General features: G+C 47.2%; 1 protein-coding gene across 1 annotated transcript in view; it reads right to left on the bottom strand.

The window, feature by feature from the left end:
• The window catches only part of KIAA0319 (KIAA0319 ortholog), a 562397-nt gene extending 546448 nt beyond the window's left edge, over nt 1–15949 (bottom strand). The window contains exon 1 of the mRNA XM_069218755.1: nt 15516–15949. The gene's annotated coding sequence lies outside the window, so the exon portion shown is untranslated. The remainder of the gene's footprint in view (nt 1–15515) is intronic.
• Between the last annotated feature and the right edge of the window lie 6462 nt (nt 15950–22411).

Below are 22411 nucleotides of genomic sequence, written 5' to 3'. Positions count from 1 at the left end.
CTTTAAACATAGAATTGATTACATTAGGGTCAATTTGTCTAGCTGTAATTGTGTGAGGGACATGATAGGCAAAGAATGGCCTCAAAGTGATACCCTTAATGCTTTTATGCCGTCGGCTATCTCAACAGGGGGTTGTGACACTCAAAAAGTCACCAATATGCGTCATGGATTAAACAGTAATTTTTTAAGCTGGGGCCATATTGCAAATGATCACTGATTTTTTAGAGGAATTGCTGGGGCTAATGGGCCCGCTGCTATGAATCCCTATCAGCGCATTATCATACACAAGCCAGTCCATAAAGTAATTTCTTAGGCCCTAATTAAATCTACATCTAGTAGCATGAGAGCTAGTGTAAGAAGTTATTCGAGATAAGATGGAAAATGCGGGTTAGCAAAGAGACATTTTTTGAAAGTTATGAAAAGTAGGAACCCTGAGATCATTAAGTCATCAAGGAGGTTAGAACTATGCCTCCTAGATGAGCGTAAGAGATAACAGAGGTGTGCCAAACTGTCTGGACTAGAGAGGTCTGTTACAGCCAAGGATAAAAGGCTTTTTGTAACCTTGTGACACATGAAAGTAAGGGGGGGGCTGGTTAATCTGACATATATAATGAAAAAACAATGCTTCCAATATATTGCTGTTCTGTGTCATAATGGAGGGAACCTTGATAATGAAGGGTCAATTTGCAAAGGCCTAACAGCCAGATGTTAGAAATTCCTATTTTGCATTTCCTAAATAGTGAATCCTAAGAAATAGCTATTTAGGAAAAACAAAATGGAATGTACAAAAACAGAGATTTCCTACTAGTGATTCCTACAGACTAGGGATTGCTATTAAGAAGTTGCTATTTATGAAATGCTACACCATTCGTTCCTATGGGCCTAAAGGCACCCCCAAAAAAGTGTGGAGAATGTAATGCACACAAAGGCTCTAGGGGCATTTGAGCGCTACATGGCATTTTAAGGAATGCATTTTTACTGCATTTTTTCAAACTTGCACATGGTTACCATCGTCTTTCAGTTTATGATAATAGCATTTCCTAAGTGCCTGTTTCGTATTTAAGAGAATGCTTTGTACATGTACTTATGAAATCTCAAATAGGAAATCCCTATTTGCAATTTCCTGTTTGGGAATGGCAAAATGTGATTTCTACTGGGTAGAAATTGCATTTTGTGATTCCTCAATGGCCTTTGTACATATCAAAAGGCAATTTAGCACTTCTTAAAAACCATATTTGTGGACAAAAATTTAAATTTAGGGGCATATTTATACTCCGTTTGCGCCGAATTTGTGTCGTTTTTTTCGACGCAAATTCGACGCAAAACTAACTCCATATTTATACTTTGGCGTTAGATGCGTCTAGCGCCAAAGTTCATGGAGTTAGCGTCCTTTTTTTGCGTGAACACCTTCCTTGCGTTAATGATATGCAAGGTAGGCGTTCCCGTCTTAAAAAATGACTCCGATGCATATGCATCGTATTTATACTCCTGGGCAAAAATGACGCCCGGGAGTGGGCGGGTCTAAAAAACCTGCATTAGCGCCGGATTTTAGCGCCTGGGTCAGGGCAGGCGTTAAGGGACCTGTGGGCTCAGAATGAGCCCAGAGGTGCCCTCCCCTGCCCCCAGGGACACCCCCTGCCACCCTTGCCCACCCCAGGAGGACACCCAAGGATGGAGGGACCCACCCCAGGGACATTAAGGTAAGTCCAGGTAAGTATTTTTTTCTATTTCTTTTTGTGGCATAGGGGGGCCTGATTTGTGCCCCCCTACATGCCACTATGCCCAATGACCATGCCCAGGGGACAGAAGTCCCCTGGGCATGGCCATTGGGCAAGGGGGCATGACTCCTGTCTTTGCTAAGACAGGAGTCATTTCAATGGGGGATGGGCGTCGTAAAAAAATGGCACAAATCGGGTTGTGGCGATTTTTTTGCCTCAGCCTGACTTGCACCATTTGTGGACGCCCATACGCCATTTTCCCCCTACGCCGGCGCTGCCTGGTGTACGTCGTTTTTTTCAACGCACACCAGACAGCCTCGGCGGCTAACGCCGGCTAACGTCATTGAATAAATACGGCGCCCGAATGGTGCTTCAGAATGGCGTTAGCCGGCGCTAATTTTTTGGGCGCAAAACTGCGTTAGCGCAGTTTTGCGTCAAAAAGTATAAATATGGCCCTTAGTCTGTTAAGAAATGCTAAATCCTTTCGTACATCCTGCCCTAAGTTCTGAAAACAAGAAGGGCCCCTGATAAGATTGCGGTGGACCCAAACCAAGACCTGTTCTTTGGTGGAGTTACATTTTATTTGTTAGCAAGACAGTCTTAAAAGGAGGAATGTTGGAATCATGGTTAGGTGCAGAAATAGTACCATTATATGCATGTAAGATCGTGCTAACTGCCATACAATAAGTCCCCTTAACAACATTTAAAACATATTTGTGGGGTCATCCTGGTAAGGCTAGAATATTGGGACAAACAAAAGAATGTTCTCTTCCGTTATCAAGAGGGTGCTAGGAACATTTTTAGCACTGTGGACCAGGTATTCAGGTTGTATTTATTGTTAGAAAAACATATAACACATATGCCAACACCATTACATGCAGTTTTTGTTGACATTCACTGCCCCTTCGACAATATCCCCAGATGTCTCCTTTGGAGATTTGTTTCAGGAAGAAAGCATACCCACCAGACTGTTTAAACCTTTTGACAAGATTACAATACAATAATTATGCACTGTGCATTGGGGACATTGTAGTAAAAACTCTAAGTCTTTCCATGTACAAAATGCAGTCTTGCCGGGTTGTCACTAGCACTAATGTTGTTTTCTTATTATATCAACCAGGTTGTAGTTTGTTAATAAGGGAGTACATGATTCACCTGTTCTAGGTGTCTGAAAACTGTGTATTTTAGTCTTTGAGTATGATGCTCTGTTGGTTTCAAAGACGCCCATGAACTTATAGAACCTCTTAGGTACATCTGACAAATTCTGTGGTCTGGGGAGACAAGCCATCAACAGTTTGAAAACTAACATGATGGCTTTTAAACCCCATATAAGATTTAAGTTTAATTTTAGGCTGAATGGTTTGGGTTTTGAAAGAGTAACATATTTCAAATACCTCTGGCTCAAGTCACCATGCATCGCAAAATGAGAGACACAAATAAGCAAATCCAGTGCCCTCATGGCCCAATGGTCTGGTGCAATCATTCACTTTTCAAGAACCCATGGTGGGTGAATGCTCTTTCTGGCCTTAAGAGTATTCAAAGCTCAATGCCAAAATGTATCCCCATGTGGCATGAAAATTTGGGGTTATGAAAATGTTTCAAAGTTATTAGTGTGCACAAATGAGTTTTTTCACACCAACCATTCCACCATTGATGACCTAGAGTTGGCCTGTGTTGACCTGTGTTGCAGCCTTGGCTAAAATAAGTACTGGAGAACTGTTTGGGGGACCATAAAAATTACCTATTGTGAAGTCTGTCTACATGAAGCGTGGGTCATGCTGAGAGTCAATCTCTTGTTAGGTCTGTGAATGGTATAAACGATCTAACATAACACCTTTCACCCATAGTGGGGTGGATGGAGTAGTGCCCTTCTACTGACAGCCACAACTCTGACAGGGGAATCGGAGGAAGCTTTCTATCAACAGAGCTAATGGGGGCTCCTTCAATGAGAAGGTGGCAGTCTTTCCTACTTTAAAAAGGGAGGCGGACCATTGGTTTGGCTGACAAGGTAATCTGCCGCATTTGCAATGTAATACCCTGCCCGTCACACTATAAATCTGGTCACTAGAAATGTGGTTGAGAAATGTCAAGAGGCTGTTGGCATCGTGCAAAAACTGAACCTTCAAGAAATCCGGTGCTTGCTTTTGCACATTACCTACCAGCCGCATGGATGATCAGACAATGGCATAACAAGTTACAGTAGTTTTTACCATTTTTAATGCTTATTCATATTTTGAAGAACACACTTTGAAACCCACATTGATACTAAGAATGCAGCATAACTCCTGAACACAGAGACTTTCACTGGTACTTCGAAACCATGACCCACAAAGTCAACGCAGTCTCATCATCATGGTTCCAAACCCTCTGACTCCCCCTAAAGATTTTCAAGTGGACCCCCTCCGACATAAGGAAGACAGTCACCCACGCATCCGTCACTAGCAAGCTGGACTACGGCAATGCACTCTATGTCGGCATCACCAAGAAACTACAAAGAATCCACAATGCAGCAGCCAGATTTATCTTGGACATCCCCTGCCACAGCCGCATCTCCTCCCACCTCAGAGACCTACACTGGCTTTCAGTCAACAAGCACATCACATGCAAACTCCTGATCCGCACCTACCAGGCACTGCACAACATAGGGCCGGCATACCTCAACCACCGCCCAGCCTTCTACGTACCCAACAGACATTTCCATTCTTCTCAGCTCGCTATTGCAGCTATTCCCAAGATCCAGAAAAGCACAGCAGGAGGAAGATCCTTCTCCTACCTAGCAGCCCGGACATGGAACACAGTACCTCTCAAGCCCAGGCAGGCCGCATCACTGAAGCAGTTCAGGAAAGACCTCAAGACCTGGCTCTTCGACTGAGCAGTATGCCCACAAACAGCACCTTGAGGCCCTATGGATGATTAGTCGCGCTTTACAAGTCACTGATTGATTGATTGGTTGATTTTGAAAGGTCCCCAGACATTGGCACCTCTAGGCAACATGTGTTGGCCTTACATCGCACGTCAATCTCATTAAACAAAGAAATAAGAAAATAAAGGAATCATTCTGTATTTCTATAAAAATGGGTAATCGTACCTAAATTCTTGGCTCTTATACAATCTAAAATAACCAATTTAAATGTATCTATTGTACTGACATTTTCCAAACTACTATGTAAATTCATATTTTGAGTAACCTTTATTTTTAACTCTATTGTTGTATTTGTATGTGGGGATTTTCCCTGCATGTTTTGATACTGTTTGGTGGTACAGTGTCACTATCAGTTGAGCTTAACCTCTTTTGAACTTCAGGGTACTTGTGAGAAGTGCGGCAGTCCTACCCCACAGCCACCTTTCTTATTGCCTTACACACTTTTTTTAACTCTTTGCTTTATTGTTGTATTTGTATGTGGGGGTTTTCCCTGAATGTTTTGATGCTGTTTGGTGGCTCAGTGTCACTATCAGTTGAGCTTAGCCTCTTTTGAACTTCAGGGTACTTGTGGATAGATTGTCAGCCTCTTCCACACAGCCACCTTTCTTATTGCCTTACACCCTTTATTTTTAACTCTTTGCTATGGTATTTGAAAGATTTATAGAAAACATGATTTTAGATGTTTTTTATTGTCAAATATTTTATTGCCTCATGGTTTTATGGGTATACCTGAAACAAGATTATTTTGACTGACTGAGCGATGGAACAGCTCTGAGGAGTAAGCAACATGAAAAGTGGGATGGAATTTAAGAGGAGAAGCAGCACCCAAAGGCTATAGCAAGAAACACATTCATTCCCATGGAGTGTTAGAAGAAAAAAAGTAGCTCTCTGAATGCAAGCAGTAGAAGGACACAAGTCACCCAATCAGAACACAGCAAATGTGTGATAGGCAGGAAAGCCGTGGAATAACAAGTAAAGAACTGAGATACAGAAGAAAGTCATCTAACTAAGAATGTGGGCTTACACAAACCTCACTGTATATGTTGAACTGTTTTATAGACAATAGTGGGGTCATTATGAACACGGCGGGAATCCCCGCTGTGTTCATGCTGGCGGTCTTATCACAGACCGCCAGCGCCCTTGAGACCCCGTCGGTCGAATAATTAACATTCCGCTGGGCCGGCAGGCGGAAACACTGATTTCCCTTAAATCGGGCAGTGACCTGCGCCACGGGCTCTACACTGGGGTCCCTGCACTGCCCATGCCAAGTGCATGAGCAGTGCAGGGGCTCACAAGGGGCCCGGAGCACCCCTTCCGCCAGCCTTTCTCTGGTGGATGAACCCACCAGGGAATGGCTGGCGGAACAAGGGTTCTTTATCCGGAGGGTAATGCTGCTTGCAGCGCTGCCCTGTCGGATGAAGAATTCCGCCATCATCAGGCTGCCTGTCGGCGGTAGCCTGGTGGTGGTGGAAGGCCACCTGTGGCGGTCCCCACTGTGTACATTATGTGGCGGTCAAGACCGCCATGCCTGTGGCAGAAATTTCCACCGTCGCCGGCATGGCAGTCTCGACCGCCAAGTACATAATGAGGGCCTAGGTCTTGAACAACACACAGCTAATGTTGTTTGCAGGCAAAACCTAAAAAAAATTCTATCTGTATGCTTTTCACATGCCAGAGCTTCACCGCAGCATTACCAGACGTCCTCTTTGTGACATAGGGACAAATGTATTTATCTGCATCCTTGGTATGTAAGCCATTCAGGCATTCCTCTTGCACAGTATTTTTAAGATATGTTCCATAGGCTACATGCACCACTCCCACCATCTTATCACACTTAAAGCACTGCACCTGCATACATACAAGGGTGAAATACACATCCGGGCACATGCTTCTTGTAAGCCACATGTTGCAAGGAGTCTTCAGAAACTCAAAAATAATCTTGGAAGACTTCACAGCTTTAGCTGTTTTGCCAGCCTCAATTTTTTTCGGATAACCAAATTTTTATTAGGTTTAACAAGGCAAGCATCATTCACTGTGACAAATAATATTCTGTGACAATAATAGCTCTGGAGTACAATCTTGAGATTGAATAATCAAATCAAATAGCCTTTCATTCAGCAGATAACCCATGATAAGTCCACCCATTCCCCCATTCTTTTATCATGTTTTTGGCAGCACCCCGTGCTTCATAAATTGGTCTCTCTTGGTGAGCACACCAGTCGACTCCCTTTCACCAGGCCAGCAGTGAGGATGTAGGCTGTTTTCAATAGCGGACAATATCTCTTTTTGCCACCAAAAAGGCCATCCCTATGAAAATCCTTTTGGAGTATGGCACTCCAAGTTCCTCTAAAAGGCCCAACAAGGCCACCTGAGGACCCAAATCAATGGGGTGGCCAAGTACCGCTGAATTCTTGTGACCCACCCCTCCCAAAAAGGCTGCAGGGCCAGGCCGTCCCAGGCCATATGGTAGAAACCGGTATTCGGGGAAGGACAGCATGCACATATGGCCTGGGCCACTCTGTCCATCTGTTGCATCCAATTAGGGGATATATAAATGGCATGAAGATAGGTAATGTGGATCATTCTCAATCATGATGAGATCGCCAATTCTCTCGGGGATAAACATGCTTCCCATCAGTCATTTTTGTCTAGCTCACCCACCCAGCTTTCCTATTTCTGTTAGAGGGAAGTGAACCTGTCTGGTGGGTTAATCACCAGTGAGCAATAAATTACAGATATGGACCCCATACTTAAGCGCCTCATGAGATGTTTTGCTTCTAACGGACTATATTCTGGAAAATGAACATCTATGGGGAGATGAGCCTGCAGGGCATGGTGCAACTGGAGGTAAAAAAAGAATTGTGTATGGTATAGAGAACATTGTTCTCATAATTCCTGAAAGGACATTGGTGTGCCTCCCTGGCAAACGCCCCCATGGTATATGATTCCTATTTGGTGCCAGTGGGCAAAGCCCCTGAGACACAACACTTGCTGAAGCCAGGTGCCACTCCAGAGAGGGGTCATATCTGTCGGACGATGGTCAAATCTGATTAAATGTAGAGCTGTACTCCAGCATTGCACTGCCACTTGGGTGCAGGAGAGTGCCATTAGGAGCAGCCAGTCTCCATACAGCAGGCCGAGAAAACCCTCTAACTCCAGCTGGTGTAACACCAGACATTGTACGTGGTCATCCCACCTTCCTGTAAACCATTCGTTAATAGGGACCAGCTGTGCAGCAAGATAGTAACTGTAAATGTCAGTCATACCAAGGCCACCGTCAAATGAAAATTTCTGTGCTGTGGGGAGGACTACGTGGTTTCGGCCACCCGCTCAATTAAAGGCTGCCAGTTTCAATGTCAGAGCACAAAACCATTAGAGAGGAATCATATATGGATAGTTTGTTAAAATATATAGATACCGGGGAAGGCAAAACATTTTGAAGACTGATGCATCCCTTAAGATTGAAGAGCAGGTGACTCAACCTACGTGAGTCCCTGTCCAGGACTGCTGCAAGGGGTTGGCAGTTTAGGGACCAGGCCAATTCCCAGAAGGTGTGAAATATGAATCCCCAGATACATAAAGGAGTTCCAACAAACTGGAATGTCAGGGCACCAGTAATGTGCCACAGCTTCTCCGGCCTCCACTACCAGAAATTATTTATGGGTGTTGACCCGCAGACCAGAGGCTCTCTCAAAGAGGCAGAGAATTTCAAGGTGCCTGAGGCATGTGGATCGCTAAGGAACAGTAGTACGACATCTGCATAAAGGGCAATGTGATCTTCAATGCCCACTTCCCACTGCCTGCCCCAAATCTGACCATCACATTGCATCAGGCGTACTGGGGGTTCTATCTCCAGGGAAAACAGCCATGGCGATAAAGAGCACCCCTAATGGGTAACCATGTGGATTGGGAAGGGGGGACAGAACTCCGTTGACCCAGACCTGGGCTGTGGGTGTATTATACAAAAGGCCCATCATTTTCCAGACAGATAGGCCGAAGCCAGCTCGTTAGAGCACAACATTGAGAAAGGACCAAGACACGGAATTTGAATGCCTTTTGGAAATCAATCAGAAGAAGGGCCAGGTCACAATTCAGGTGATGTACTGAGAGAGTGCCAATTGTACTCTATGGATGCAGGGTCAGGTGCTTCTACCTGGCATAAATTGTATACAAAAGAGGAAAACCCAATAACCCTTACCTGGGTTCAATAACATAGAGCAACAAAGGGTTGGTCAAAAAGGTCAGGATAAATTTTCTGAATTTTTTCAAAGAAACGTGATAAGTACTTCCGTTGTGGTTCAATTACTTTCCAAAATTTATTACGAATAACTTTTGCAAGGTCGATAGTGACTCATAAAACAATTATTTTATGACAATAACTATTCAAATAACAACACATAGCACAAACATATTTGACACTACATTACACATAGCCTAATATATTTTTTGAGGGCAACAACAGACTTGTTGGAGCCTAGGAAGCAAACGGACTGTCAACCGGGGGTTGTCCCCAACTCAATTTCTTTGGCAGGAAATAGTGGTTACAGCTAGTATTTATGGTTGTAATCCACTACGGTGCAATGATTGAAGGTTTGTGTACATGCCTCTTTAGAATACCTGTGTATTTTTTAGAGGTATCTATCCATGTGAGGAAAATTCTTTTTAGGATTGAATACAAATCAAGAACCCAATCTCGCCAAGGTGTGTGTCGACGCGTTTCGGCCTCTCCAGTCTGGGCCTCATCAGGACTATCAAGGGACAACGTGGCCTCTTGACAAGGCTACAGCCAGTCTCCAGGCAGGGGAACGCAGCGTCTTATAAGGCCTTGTTTCAAACGGAAAAGTTATAGGCGGCTGGTATTGCGATGCGTTAGTAACTTAGGCACGCCCGTTTCGATTCAATAGCCTTGTCACAGGCGATCCTCGCTGGGATCAGCGGCACTTGTCCACGTGTATACTACTTCCCAGAAGGGGGGGGACCAGAGTGCCGAATGAGACGGTGTGTTGTCTTGGCTAGTTGGCGTCTTTCAGTGAAGCGCATCCATAAAGCCACATTGGTCAGTATGTATACGATGAGATAATGTCCGACTCAATCTAATCACCAAGGTTTTAGCAAAATCCTTGATGTCTACGTTGTTTAAATAATTGGTTGGTATGATGAACATTGGTCTGTGGGCAATCTTGCTTGCCAGCCTCATATTTTACAAAAAATCATACAAAAAATTCATACATATGTAGGGGCTTCCAACCAACACTCTATCACCACTGGTCTGTTGACTTGTCATTCAAATTATACTCCCTTCCATCCAGGAGAAGTATACGCTGACCAACCCACTCCAGGCACTCGATGCTTTCAATTTGAGTGGATGCATTTGCCCTTAGACATGTAAACATACATCTAAATAAATAATTCCCTCAAAATAAAACTTGTTGGACACTTGCATTTTCTAATGACTGATAATCCCTATGTATAATAAGGTTTCATCAACAATTTCCATAACTCTCAAGATAGTTATTGTAAATTACAATGTTAATTCTTCACTATAAAACAGCTTTGGTATATTTGTGTACCCTACAAAAAATTAGCACAAGTCATTAGAGTAACTACAGTATAACATGCAGATATCTAGGTTAAAGCCACTCCTCTGCAGTTCGGTGCAGGTCACATGAAAGAGTTCAATCTGACTTGAGTGGGACCTCTATTAACCAGTGGAACTGCAGCTTCATGAAAATATTTCAGGGCTTTTACCTTTGACTCGAGAGGGATGCCTAGTAATGACTAACAGAACTGCAGCCTCATGAAAGACTTTCAATGCTTTTGGATTTGACTACTGGGGGACACCCTGTAGTCACTAGTGGAATTGCAGCTTTATGAAATAATTGTAACACTTTGGCATTTGACTTGTGAAGGATACCTAGCACCCTAGAAGAACTGCAGCTTTGTGAAAGAATCCCAGTGCTTTTCCATTAGACTTTTGAGGGACACCTAGTAATGACTAGCGGAACTGCAGTTTCATGTAAGAGTTTCAAAGCATTTGCATTTTGCTTGAGAGGGGCACCTGGTGATGATTTGTGGAACTGCAGCTTCATTTAAGAATTTCAATGCTTCTGCATTAGATTTTTGAGGGACATCTAGCAATGACTAGTGGAACTGTAGCTTCAGATAATAATTGAAAAGCTTTTTCATCTGACTCCATTGGGATTCCTCCAAATAACTTGTGGAACTGCAACTTCATGAAAGAATAACAATGCTTTTGCATTTGACTTGCAAGGTACTAGTGGAACTGCAGCTTCCTATAAGAATTGCAAGGCTTTAGCGTTTTGTAGGAAAGTGTCCCTTTTTCACATGGTCACCGCCACTTTTTGCCTGGTAATTTTGACTGAAAGCACACTGGGTTCCTGCAATCCAGGTCTACACTGCCAGATCTCTTTCCCCTACGACTGTACAATTGTTCCCCAATTGGTAATTCATTCAGTCCCTCTGTAGGTCCCTAGTAAATGGTACACCAGGTACCTCGAGCATGAGTACCAAAGATGATCCCCCTGGGCTGCAGCTTGTATTGTGCCACCCTCAGGGACCCCTCACCTAGCACATGCAGACTGCCATTGCAGTCTTGGTGCAGCTAAAAGTGAAAACATGACATGGCACACAGCCTGTGTGTTCTGTCCCATACCACTACGTGCAATATATATAAGTCACCCCTACAGCAGGCCTTGCAGCCCAAATGCAGGGTGCATTATATTACATGTGAGGGTAAATCAGCAAGAGCAGATATGCCCCTGCTATGTCTTTGTCAATCCTTAGACGTAGTGAGTGAACAGGAAAGCCATTTTCAGTACATGTGCTGGACAGTGGTCAATATGAGTTCCCCAGCTAAATAATGGCTGCACTGAAAATAGGGATGTTTGGTATGAAACAACTCATATTAATAAACCCTCACTTATGCCACAAATGGATTTATTAATACATGCACCCAGAGATCACCTTAGAGGTGCCCCCTGAAAACCTACCAACTACCAGTCTACAGACTGACTAGTTTTAGGCAGCCTGCCACCATCACACATGATTCTCATCACTTAGGGTGAGAGCCTTTGCTCTTGGGTGATCAGAAACAAAGCCTGCTGTGGGCGAGGTGTTTACACACCCCACCAAACAGGATGACTTGTGAATCTGCATTCCAAGGCAGAAGGGCTTCAAAGAAGCTCACTGCCCTTTGTATACAGATCTCGCTTAACTTAAATGAGAGATGTCAACACCCTCCCCAGGACCCATTTGGCACTGGGACAGGAGGGAAATGTAGTATTCAGGGAGGTGTGTCCACTCCCCAGGTCAGTCCCATCCCTAAGGTGAGATGCTGGAAGTGGACACAACACTTAAAAATCTGCCACCTTAGTGTTAGCAAAATTAGGAACTCTGTGACAGGGTTATGCTCACTTCCCACAGGAAGTGGTCATATAGGGGGCATAGTGACCTCAGGGGTAAGTATTCCATTAGCTACTAACCAACACTCCTGTAACTCTCTTAAATTCAATATTTAGGGAATCCCCTGGAACCAAGAAATCAGATTTGTGCTGACCTATGAAGAAGAAGGACACTCAAGAGCTTCAAAAGCAAAGACTGAGGAAGAAGCACCTGAGTTGGCCCAGCCCTGGCGGCCTGTCTGCTGTTTCCGCTGATTTGCACCAAAGTCAACTCACCCTGCAAGCTGTCGTGCCTCCAAAAGCCTGGGAGGACTGCCTGGCTTCAACAAAGACCCAGGAACTCCAGTGAAGAGCGCAGAGCTGCTTGTCTGCATCTTTCAGGCACCCCAAAAGGTCTGAGAGGACTCTGGACTTCCAAAGACCAACACCGGAAAGCACCACTGCCCCTGTGCCGCCTAGCCCGAGTTGGAGTGGTCCAAAGGTGCCATATGGTCCCCCAGCTCTCCAGAGACAGAGCCCACCTTGGACTTGTCCACTATGGACTTCCTGATGGCGCCTGCAGCCTCCACCCACAAGCACCCTCTACCGCGAGTGCTCTTGTGGAGAAAACCCGAAGTCTCAGGACACCTCTGCACCTGGACTGTAGATAAGACGAACTAAGGTGTCCCGCGTCCATGAGCATCTCAAGAACTGAACCCACCTGTTGGTTCTCCTCGACTGGACTCCCTGTCCAAACCTGCATCCTCTTTTCAACTCGACCGATCCCCATTGACGTCACACAACGCCATACTACTTCTCTGCACACGGCCAACCAGTGCCGCCCGGTGTGACCTGTTGGTGTGGTACTAACCGTTGCCCGGTACCTACCTTAAGTCCAGGAGATTGGTCCTGTAAGTCACTGTACTATACTTGTTTGCCATATTTGTTTTTCCTCCATAAGATAACATTGCAGCTTCCAAATATTGCAGTCGACTTTTCAAAACTAAAGATTTTTCTTGCAAAACGTACTTAGCTGATCGTATTGCATCTTGTGTCTAAACATACATAAAGATACTTGTTATTTCCTTATTGAGTTGTGCGTCTTAAGTATTGACTGTGTGCGCATTTGCAGATGTTTAACACTCCTCACTGATATGCATAAGGCTACCCCCTAAAAGAGCACTTTGGGATTACTAGCGCAAGCCCCTGTTCACTGGTAAGGGAATCCCTGGACTCTGCACTATATAGCTCATTTTGATATATCATGTAAAGAGCCAACTTCCTACACATTTGACTTGAGAGGGACACCTAGTGAAGACTTGTGGAAATCATGAAAGAATGTCACTGCTTTTGCATTTGACTTATGAAGGACACCTAGTCACCAAATATCTTTATATACAGCTTGCTTTTTGCTTCTTTGTACTACAGCCCATACATAGCATGAGGCAGCAGGCATTTTACTGAGACATAAAGAAAGTGCCACTCAAAAAAACAGTTTCCCAACAATACCGTTCTATGGGCTTGTATTACTCAATGAATGCTAATATTTATAAATACTAGGTTGTTTTCACAAGGGTTTAATAGAAACAAGACATTTATTAAAAGTTATGATATTGATTCATCAGCATACACCAGCATTGGCATATTTACTTATCCTATGGAAATCAAGCACAATTTATTAAAGTAGCAAAAGTGGACATGTACGTATTTATGTTGAAGCCACACCCCCTAAACTTTGAAAAGGAAATTTGTAGCAGTTGCATCTTACTCAAGAGGGGCATTTAGTAACATGAGTTACTGCTGGTTTGTGACAGGTTTGTTGCGCAATTTGTTCTGACCTAACAGGGACAACTATTAACGTTTTGAGGGACTGCAGTTTTGTTAAAGATTTCACTTGTTTCTTCTTATTCGAATAGGGTATCTAATAATTACTTGAGGTACTGTAGGTACGTAAAAGGCCAGAGAGACTGGCTTTGCAAATGTTTCTTTAATCAGTGGTCCCACCCCTGACAAAAAAATACTATATACTAATAAATTCAGTGACGTCTCTCATGGTGACTTTCCCAACCTGTTTTCCATCATTCTTAACCCATATGTGTTTCTTCCCTGTGAGGCCTACAGGCTGGCAGGCGGTACGAAAGGCAGACTGTCGTGGGCTGGCATACAGTCGCCCATAGGGCTGGACTGGGTGTGAAGAGAGGAAGTAGCTCTGTGATTCATGCTCCAGAGCCAATATGAATCGTGCACACAGCTGCCTCCCTCTCGAAAATTAAAAAACACCACCTGTAAAATGAATGCGCGACGCATGTTCTTCCACGGTGAAAACACTCCAAAGTCTGAGGGCGTCTGCTCTAGTAACCTCTCAATGAGAAGGATAAGTATCATTATTTACAATCTGCAACAGGTACTTTATGTAACGATTATATTTTGAGCGCATCGGGAATTGTAACCTAATTTGTGCAAAGAGGAAACAAGCCTCACACTCATAACAAATGTATATTTTCAGAGGTAATACTTTTGTAAGTAGGTACTATTTAAAATTGGGCTTCACTTTCCTATGCAACTCTTCCTCCCATCCTCCTCAGCCCCAGGCCCTCGCTGTATTCTTATTATTATGGAGGAGAGGCGCTGGCGCTGTCAGTTGGCTCAGTGTCGTCGTTGGAGTGAGTCCCAGCTGACAGGCTGCAATAATTGCGTTTCCCTGCCCCAGGATCAGTGTTTACAAATCAAACTCAATAACCAAATCGATAATCCCTCATCACGGTTGCGCATTAACCATTCGCATGCTAGACTCAAAACAAAGGCCATGCTTGCTGGGGACAGCATAATAACGATAAAGTAGAGTTAAAAACGCCGAAATATAACGTTCATTGTGTAGAAGTAATCGCGTTAAAACGTATATAAGCCTGTTTATGGCCTGTAATTTACACAACACGTGACTCGTAGATGATGTAAAGCCCCAAGCAACGGGTGCATTAACAATTTATGTCGTAATATACCTGTGATTCGAACTGAGGGTGACCGACAGTTTTCCACGCACATCCCTCCACTGATCGGACCGGAAGTATGGGCCTCCACATGTTACACAAAGAGCGCAGGTGCATGAGCATTACACAGCTGAGATATCTTTAAGAATACATTTTAGTGGGGTCGGGCAAGTGGTCTGCAGATTAAATGCAGACCTAAGGCGTTGCGTTTGTGCTTTAGCCTACCATACAACAATATTGATAAGCACCCTATGAGTTGCAGTTTACACCCTGGCTTTTTGTTAGTGGGCACGTTAAGGTCTGTGCCCTAAATTGATGCGCAGTGCAGTTTAATTAAACTGCTTACGTCCAATAAATCGCACAATAAAAAAAAAAAGACCACAATACATGCGTGATGGTGCACCTTCTCTGCTGCGGGGACATCCACTGCTCGCACTGCAGACTATGCATTCACCACACACTTGAATGCAGCGTCGCGGAGTAGTACCTGTTAAGCCGCTACACTCGTGGCCTCTAGACTCATCCCCATCAAGGCCGGGTATGGGCAGACCCGCTTCTCTCCTCCCGGCTCCCATCCGCTGCTCTGCACCTGCCGCATCTCCCAGGGACGCGAGATATGATGGGAGGAGGGAGGGACGGTGCTAAGGGCGGAGGGGCGTGGACGAGCAGGAAGGAAGGGGGCTCTCAGACTGCAGACCGAGCCTTGAGAGCGAATCACCGTGGGGCGGTGTGCCCTGGGGTGCTGCAGCAGGGCTCCGGGGCGAGTGCTCTTAAGCTCCCTCGAGAAGGTTGGTTCCCTGAGCGTAGGCTCCAGTATCGTCCCATTATCTAGACGGCGGCGCCGAGGAAGCGTCTGTCGGCTTCTTGTCACCACGCTGGCGCTGTCTGCTCCGTTGCTGCTGCTTTCAGGAGGGCTTATACAGGCACACAACAGCATAGATAGAGACTCACACAGCAGCATTGTTCACACTCACCAGCTATTCTCCCCCTAAGGGCCAAACTCAGGGCCTGGGCTACCTCAGACCCATTTGGACAGCGCCCTGACCGGCAGCACCGGGATGTGACACATACTGCGTTTCAGAGGCAACTCCTGGAGAGTACAATATTTACTGCGCCCAGTGGCTAGCATAACTAACCATTGCCAATGCCAAGGGGGCTGTGGCCTGATCGGCAAGATGGCGGACACTTGAATCTCTCGCTCCGCTGTGGCCCGATAAATAATCCTGCCATAACTGCCCCGCCGGGGACTGGGACCCGTCACCGATATATGAGAAGGGACGGGGAGCCATCAGGGAGACTCGAGGTGCAGCTTGCGGCTCCCTGGGGCGCTCCGCAATTAAACCGGAAGCCCTGAGGAGCAGACCGCAGCTGATGCGGTGCGCGCCTGCAGGAAGCACCCGCCCAGACAGGGACTGGCGCGAGGAGAGGGGCACGGAGAAAACGATCGGAGAACAGGAGGGCTGCGGGCGGCCGCGAGATAAGCAAAATACTGCACCGCCTGGAAAATGCAGAGGGCCGACTGAGAGGCACGGCACCGTCCCGTCGACGAACGTACAGGACGGCGACAGGCCTAACGGAAATGGCCCACGACATGCGGAGGGCTAGATTGCCGTGTTAGACGTCAGAAGCTTGAGGTGAGGAGTAGAGGGGCGGCGGGTATCCACCCGTGAGTCAGTAGAGCACGCCAGGTGACCGGGAGGTGCCGTGGATGCGGGGCGACCCCGATCGGAGGGCCCCTCTGCCGACAGGGGACTTGGCTGCTGAAATTAAGGAACTGGACCCACAACAGACTATTGGAATTATTGCAAGGTGAGGTGGGGGTTGGCGGACCCCCCCTTATAGTCCCAGGCAACAGAACGTACATGTGACCCCAACACTCCACACCAGAGTGGGGTGAGCGGAGGACCGGGCAGGGGCCTCTTTAACGACGGTCCACACAGAGAGACTAAACCCGTATGGCCTACTAATTCTGAAGTAACAACACGTACATCTGGAAAAAGACACAGGGACGACAACCGGGCGCTGTCTAGGGGAGGCGCTTGCCGTGCCAGATGACCACCAAAAATCAGAACAAGGTCAAGGCTCAGGGCCGCTGCCGCTCTAGTGACAGGGCCCAATCAGACTTGACGGACCCCATCCCGCACTCCCTCCAAGTCACGTTGGACAAGATCCTGGGAGCCATAAAAGAGTCCAAGACAACGTTACAGCAGGAAATAGGGCTGGTGTCGGCGGAACTGAGCCTGCTGAGAGCTGACCACCAGAAATTAGCGGATAGGGTCTCGGGTACTTAGACCACACTTGCGGATCTCACACCGGCACAACAGGAAATTAAAGCCACCGTCCTCCAACTGACGGACCGTGTTCAACTATTGGAACGCCGCGCTGAAGATGCTGAAGGCCGAAATCGAAGGAACAATGTGCGAGTTATCGGCCTTCCGGAAGCCATTGAGGAAAACGAAATGCTGGCCTACCTGGAGAAGTGGTTCAAATCAGAGATGGCTCCGGAACAACTTACTCCCTTTTTCGCACTGGAGAGGGTACACCGGGTGCTGTCAAGACCACCTGCCCCAGGCAGACCCCCGCGGGTAGTGGTGGCTAAGCTGCTGGATTATAGGGACAGAGACGTGTTACTCCAACGAGCCAGGGAAGCCGGACCCTTCCGTGTAGAGAACGGAACAGTATCTCTATTCCCGGATTTTACGGCAGAGGTCCAGAGCAGGCAGGCCTCTAACGTATCGGTGAAACGAGCAATCTGGGAGGAGGGCATTCAGTACTCCCTCCTATTTCCAGCCAGACTGAGATTGATCATTGATGGGCAACCCATCTTCCCCCAAACACCTGAGGAAGCATGGGAATGGCTAGAATCACACAAAGTGGGTGGGGACCCACACGCCAAGATGAGACGGATGCTGAGGCGTGGACGTAGGAGAACAAGAAGGCAACGTAGCAGGTCCCGAACTGGCATCGGACCAACCCCAGCGCAGAATGAATCGGACAGAAAGGCGACCCTGGAAGCAGTGGCATCACTGCAGAATGCAGGCTTCGCCCGAAGATGTCAGTGAGAGAGATTCTGACCAACACACCAATTCCTCAGATGCGGACTCCTGTCATACTGAGGAAGCTCCAAGGTTGACTCCACAAACAGCTGACGACCTGGGTTGACTCTGACTGAGTGGTCCTGATCCCACGGTGGGGGCCCGCATCTGGAAATGGGGCCTTGTCAGCTATGGACCCCCCAGTTTCTCGGCCGCAGCAGCACGAATGGCGAGAACACGATGCAACTTAATGTTACTGTTATGTTTGTTTTACACAAATTGGGCAAACATTGGTTGGAGTGGTGCCCTGGGGATTGGGGGTTTGGGATTGAAGTTCCACGTTTTTGTTAAGCGCAGGAGAATGGGTCTTACTGATCTAAGTTTGGCTCTGGTACTAGGGGACTGGGTGGTGGAACAGAGAAGTAGCTGCAGTTGGGTGGAGTCGCTGTCACTTAACAATATTGCCCTCACAAAATGGCAGACTATAAGCTGTTAACTTGGAATATCAGAGGGATGGGGACGATGATCAAGCGACATAAGGTCCTGACTTATCTGAAAAGAAGGGGGGTACATATAGCACTGTTTCAGGAAACACACATCACCTCCAGGGAAGTAGACAGGCTCAGGCCTAGATGGAGAGGACAGATATACGCCACCACATTCTCAGCATTTGCACGGGGCGCGCTGATATGGGTGAGAGCGGGGGTCCCCTTCGAGGCCATTTCAATAAATATAGACCAGGACAGTAGATTTGTAATTGTAGAAGGCAGATTGCATGGTAGAAATGTTGTACTGGGCTGCGTATACGCCCCTAATCAGGAGCAGATCCCTTACTTACAGTCTCTCTCGGGGCATCTGTCTCACCCCCCAGGAGGTCTGTTACTGATTGGGGGAGACTTTAACTGTGTGATTGACACCGAATTGGACCGTTCCCTCCCCCCCGCCTGGAGCAGTCTCGCACAAGACAGCTAAGGGACTGATGGAATGGATGGCACACCGGGGACTGGAGGATATATGGCGGATACAACACCCAAGAGACGGGGACTATTCATTCTATTCTGGTCTACATCAGTTACATACCAGGATAGACCGGATATTGAGCACTGGAGGCGTAACCCCAGAGATAACGCACTCTGAGTACTTAGGCCGCACTATCTCTGATCATAGCAAACTGATTATTACCTGGCGTTGTGCTGAAGCTAAGACTCCCATTACGGCATGGAAGCTCCAGCCGATGGCACTCGAGGACCCGGCCTATAGGGAGGCACTTAGGTCTCACATTCTGGAACATATTAGTATCAACAAAGGCACCACTACAACACAACACATAGAAAATGAAACCTTAAAAATAGTGACCCGAGGCTATTGCATGGGACAGACAGTGGGGGTCAGGCGGTCCCTAGAGCTCGAACTTAACCGATTGGAAAAGATAATTCACGATGGAGACAATACCCAGAACACAGATCAGGTCACACAGCAGAGACTCCTTGAGGCTAAGGAGTCCTTTGCTCAGACCCTGGAGAGACTACGATGTCACAGTTACCAGACACACCTAGCAGCGCTACATGCAGAGGAGGGCAGACCTGGTAGAATGCTGGCATGGCTGGTGAGACCTAATGGGGAGGGTTCCCCGATCACTAGCGTCCCAGGGAGAGAGGGGGACCTAGTACATGCACCGTCCGAAATAAATGAGGCATTTGAACTGTACTACACCTCACTCTATAGACAGCCGGAAGAGGACTTGCCACATTCATTGGGTCCCCATCTACAGTCTCTGCCATTGAGTACCTTGCCCCCGAGGACAGAGATCCCTTGGGGGACCCGGTGACTCTGGGGGAGGTAAAAGCCGCTATTACACAATTGGCGGCAGGTAAAATGCCGGGCATGGATGGACTCCCTATGGAGTTTTATAAGACATACTCAGATGTTATTGCACCCCTTTTGGTCGAGCTATATGCGGAGGCATTCGAACGGGGGGTACTTCCGGAAACGATGAGGGTGGCATTGGTGATTCCTCGCCCCAAGACCACATCGCGCGAGGCCTCGGTGTCTGACTTTAGACCTTTGTCCATGCTGAATTGCAACTTCAAGATCCTAAGTAAAGTCCTGGTGGATCGGATGATACGATATATTCCCCACCTCGTGCATGAGGACTAAAACGGCTTCATACAAGCGTGCAGTACCTCCGTGAACCTCAGACGATTATTCTCACTCCTCCACATGCCGCAAACCGAAAGACCCTCTCGCGCAGCACTTATCTCAGTCGACCTCGAGAAAGCGTTCAACTCAGTACGGTGGGATTATTTACGAGCGGTGATGCTTCGGATGAGACTGGGGGACAAATGGGTGCGCTGTGTAGAATTACTGTATTATCTCCCCGTGGCGAGGGTGTGAACGGGCAGAACAGTGCTGAATACCTACCCCATATTTCGAGGCACCAGGCAGGGTTGCCCTATCTCTCCCCTACTGTTTGCGCTTGCTATCGAGCCCCTTGCAGCTCAGTTCCGAGTGGAGGGGCGGGGCAGGGGGTGGTGTCGGGCTCGGTGGAACATAACATATCACTCTACGCAGATGACATACTGATTTACCTTTGGAATGGTATGTTTGGGATCCCCTGGGCGCTCGCTTTGCTTGAGGAATTCAGTAGCCCCTCGGGCCTCCGACTGAACAGGAAGAAGACATATGTCTTCCCCTCGAAGGCGGGCGAGGAGCGCCCCTCTCCTGCCCTATTGACGTCACATGGTCCCCCCACACTTTTAAATACCTGGGAATACAAGTGTTCCATGATGTACGAGACCTTCGAGACGGCAACCTGGGTAGGACGCTTAGAGCCTTAAGATCATGCGTGACGTTCTGGCGTTCCCTTAAACTCTCAATGATGGTCCGAGTCTCCTTGTCTAAGACGATTATGCTGCCCCGCCTCCTATATTACTTCTCCAATCTCCCAGTGAACGTGCCGATGAGATGGTTCAGGGATCTGAATGCGCTCCTCCGAGAGGTCCTCTGGGACAGGGGTCAACAACGAACGTCCCTTTCCACCCTGCGATGTCCCACCTCTGAAGGAGGGCTGGGAGTACCAGATTTTGAATTATATTATTTGTCGTGCCAACTCCAGTGGGTTGCCAGATGGTTCGCGGGTGAAAGTCGACTGGATCTGACAACAGCCCAGGGGGAGGTTGGTAGCGACCTGTTACTGGCGCAGTTGATTAATCCTCGAATCACACTGCGAAATATTATGCTGACAGTAGCCCTCTCCTGTTGGAAAAGGTGCCTGAGACGCACAGGTACGACGGTGGCTTATTCCCCTGAGATACGGCTGACGGCCTTGCCTTTGTGAGCCCCGAACAGTATAACATCGCAGAATCGGATGAGGACTTGGACCCGGGCTGATGTGTTGACCCTGGGGGACTGATTCCAGGGCAGTGTCCTGAGACCCTTTGCAAATCTGGTAGAGGAGAACAGAATCCCAAGAGGACAATTCCTCTTACACCAGTCACTAACACGCGCTATAAGGGAATTATGGACTATAGCGAACGCGGAACCTGAGACGCATAGTATTCTCCAACTCCAATTAACCACAGGAGACCTTATTACTAGACTTTATAGAGCCAACAATGAGAACACACAGGGAATCCCTGCAACCGTTGAGAGCAAAATGGGAGGGGACACTAGGAAAGGAGTTGACCGACACAGAGTGGCGGAGGGTAATGGCAGGTCCCGGTAGGGTATCGCGCAACACGTGTCTCCGTTACATCCAATTCAATTTCGTACACAGAACATACCTCACCCACCACAGACTCAGGGTCATATATGGAGGTGAACCCAGGCCACGTCCCAGATGTAGTGCAATAGACGCAGACTTAGATTACATGCTATGGGAATGTCCTGAGATACAGAGATGTATGGGGAGTGCACTAGACGACTTGGGTAGAACAACGGACTCACGACTGGACTTGGACCCCTCCTTCTGTCTGCTGGGTTTACACTCCAGACCTGCCTCTAAGAAAGTTGGCAGCAGGTTTCTGGACCTAGCCTTGGGGTTGCTCAAGCGAAGAATTGCCATGGCCTGGAAATCCTCTAGGGGCCCCTCTCTGGTAGACTGGAGACGGTATGTCTCATACTGGGCCCGGGCCGAGCTACATGCATTAAGAAGGGAGGAGGCTCGGGGAGTCCATGCACGACCGATTGCCCCAATGTGGACTGAGATCGAAGAAGCCTGGGAGAAGCAGATATGTGAATCTGCAGAGACCCGGGTATCCGGGGAGAGTGAACCATACACGAACCAATCCACTACCTGACCAGAGGGAGAGGGGAGATATGTAAAGAACGGGCTAAGCGATGGGAAGAG

Source organism: Pleurodeles waltl, chromosome 2_1 (genome assembly GCF_031143425.1).
Source record: "Pleurodeles waltl isolate 20211129_DDA chromosome 2_1, aPleWal1.hap1.20221129, whole genome shotgun sequence".
NCBI classification, from domain to species: Eukaryota; Metazoa; Chordata; class Amphibia; order Caudata; family Salamandridae; genus Pleurodeles; species Pleurodeles waltl.
The sequence above is the reverse complement of the archived record's forward strand: the minus strand, read 5'-3'. Positions and strand labels throughout refer to the sequence as shown.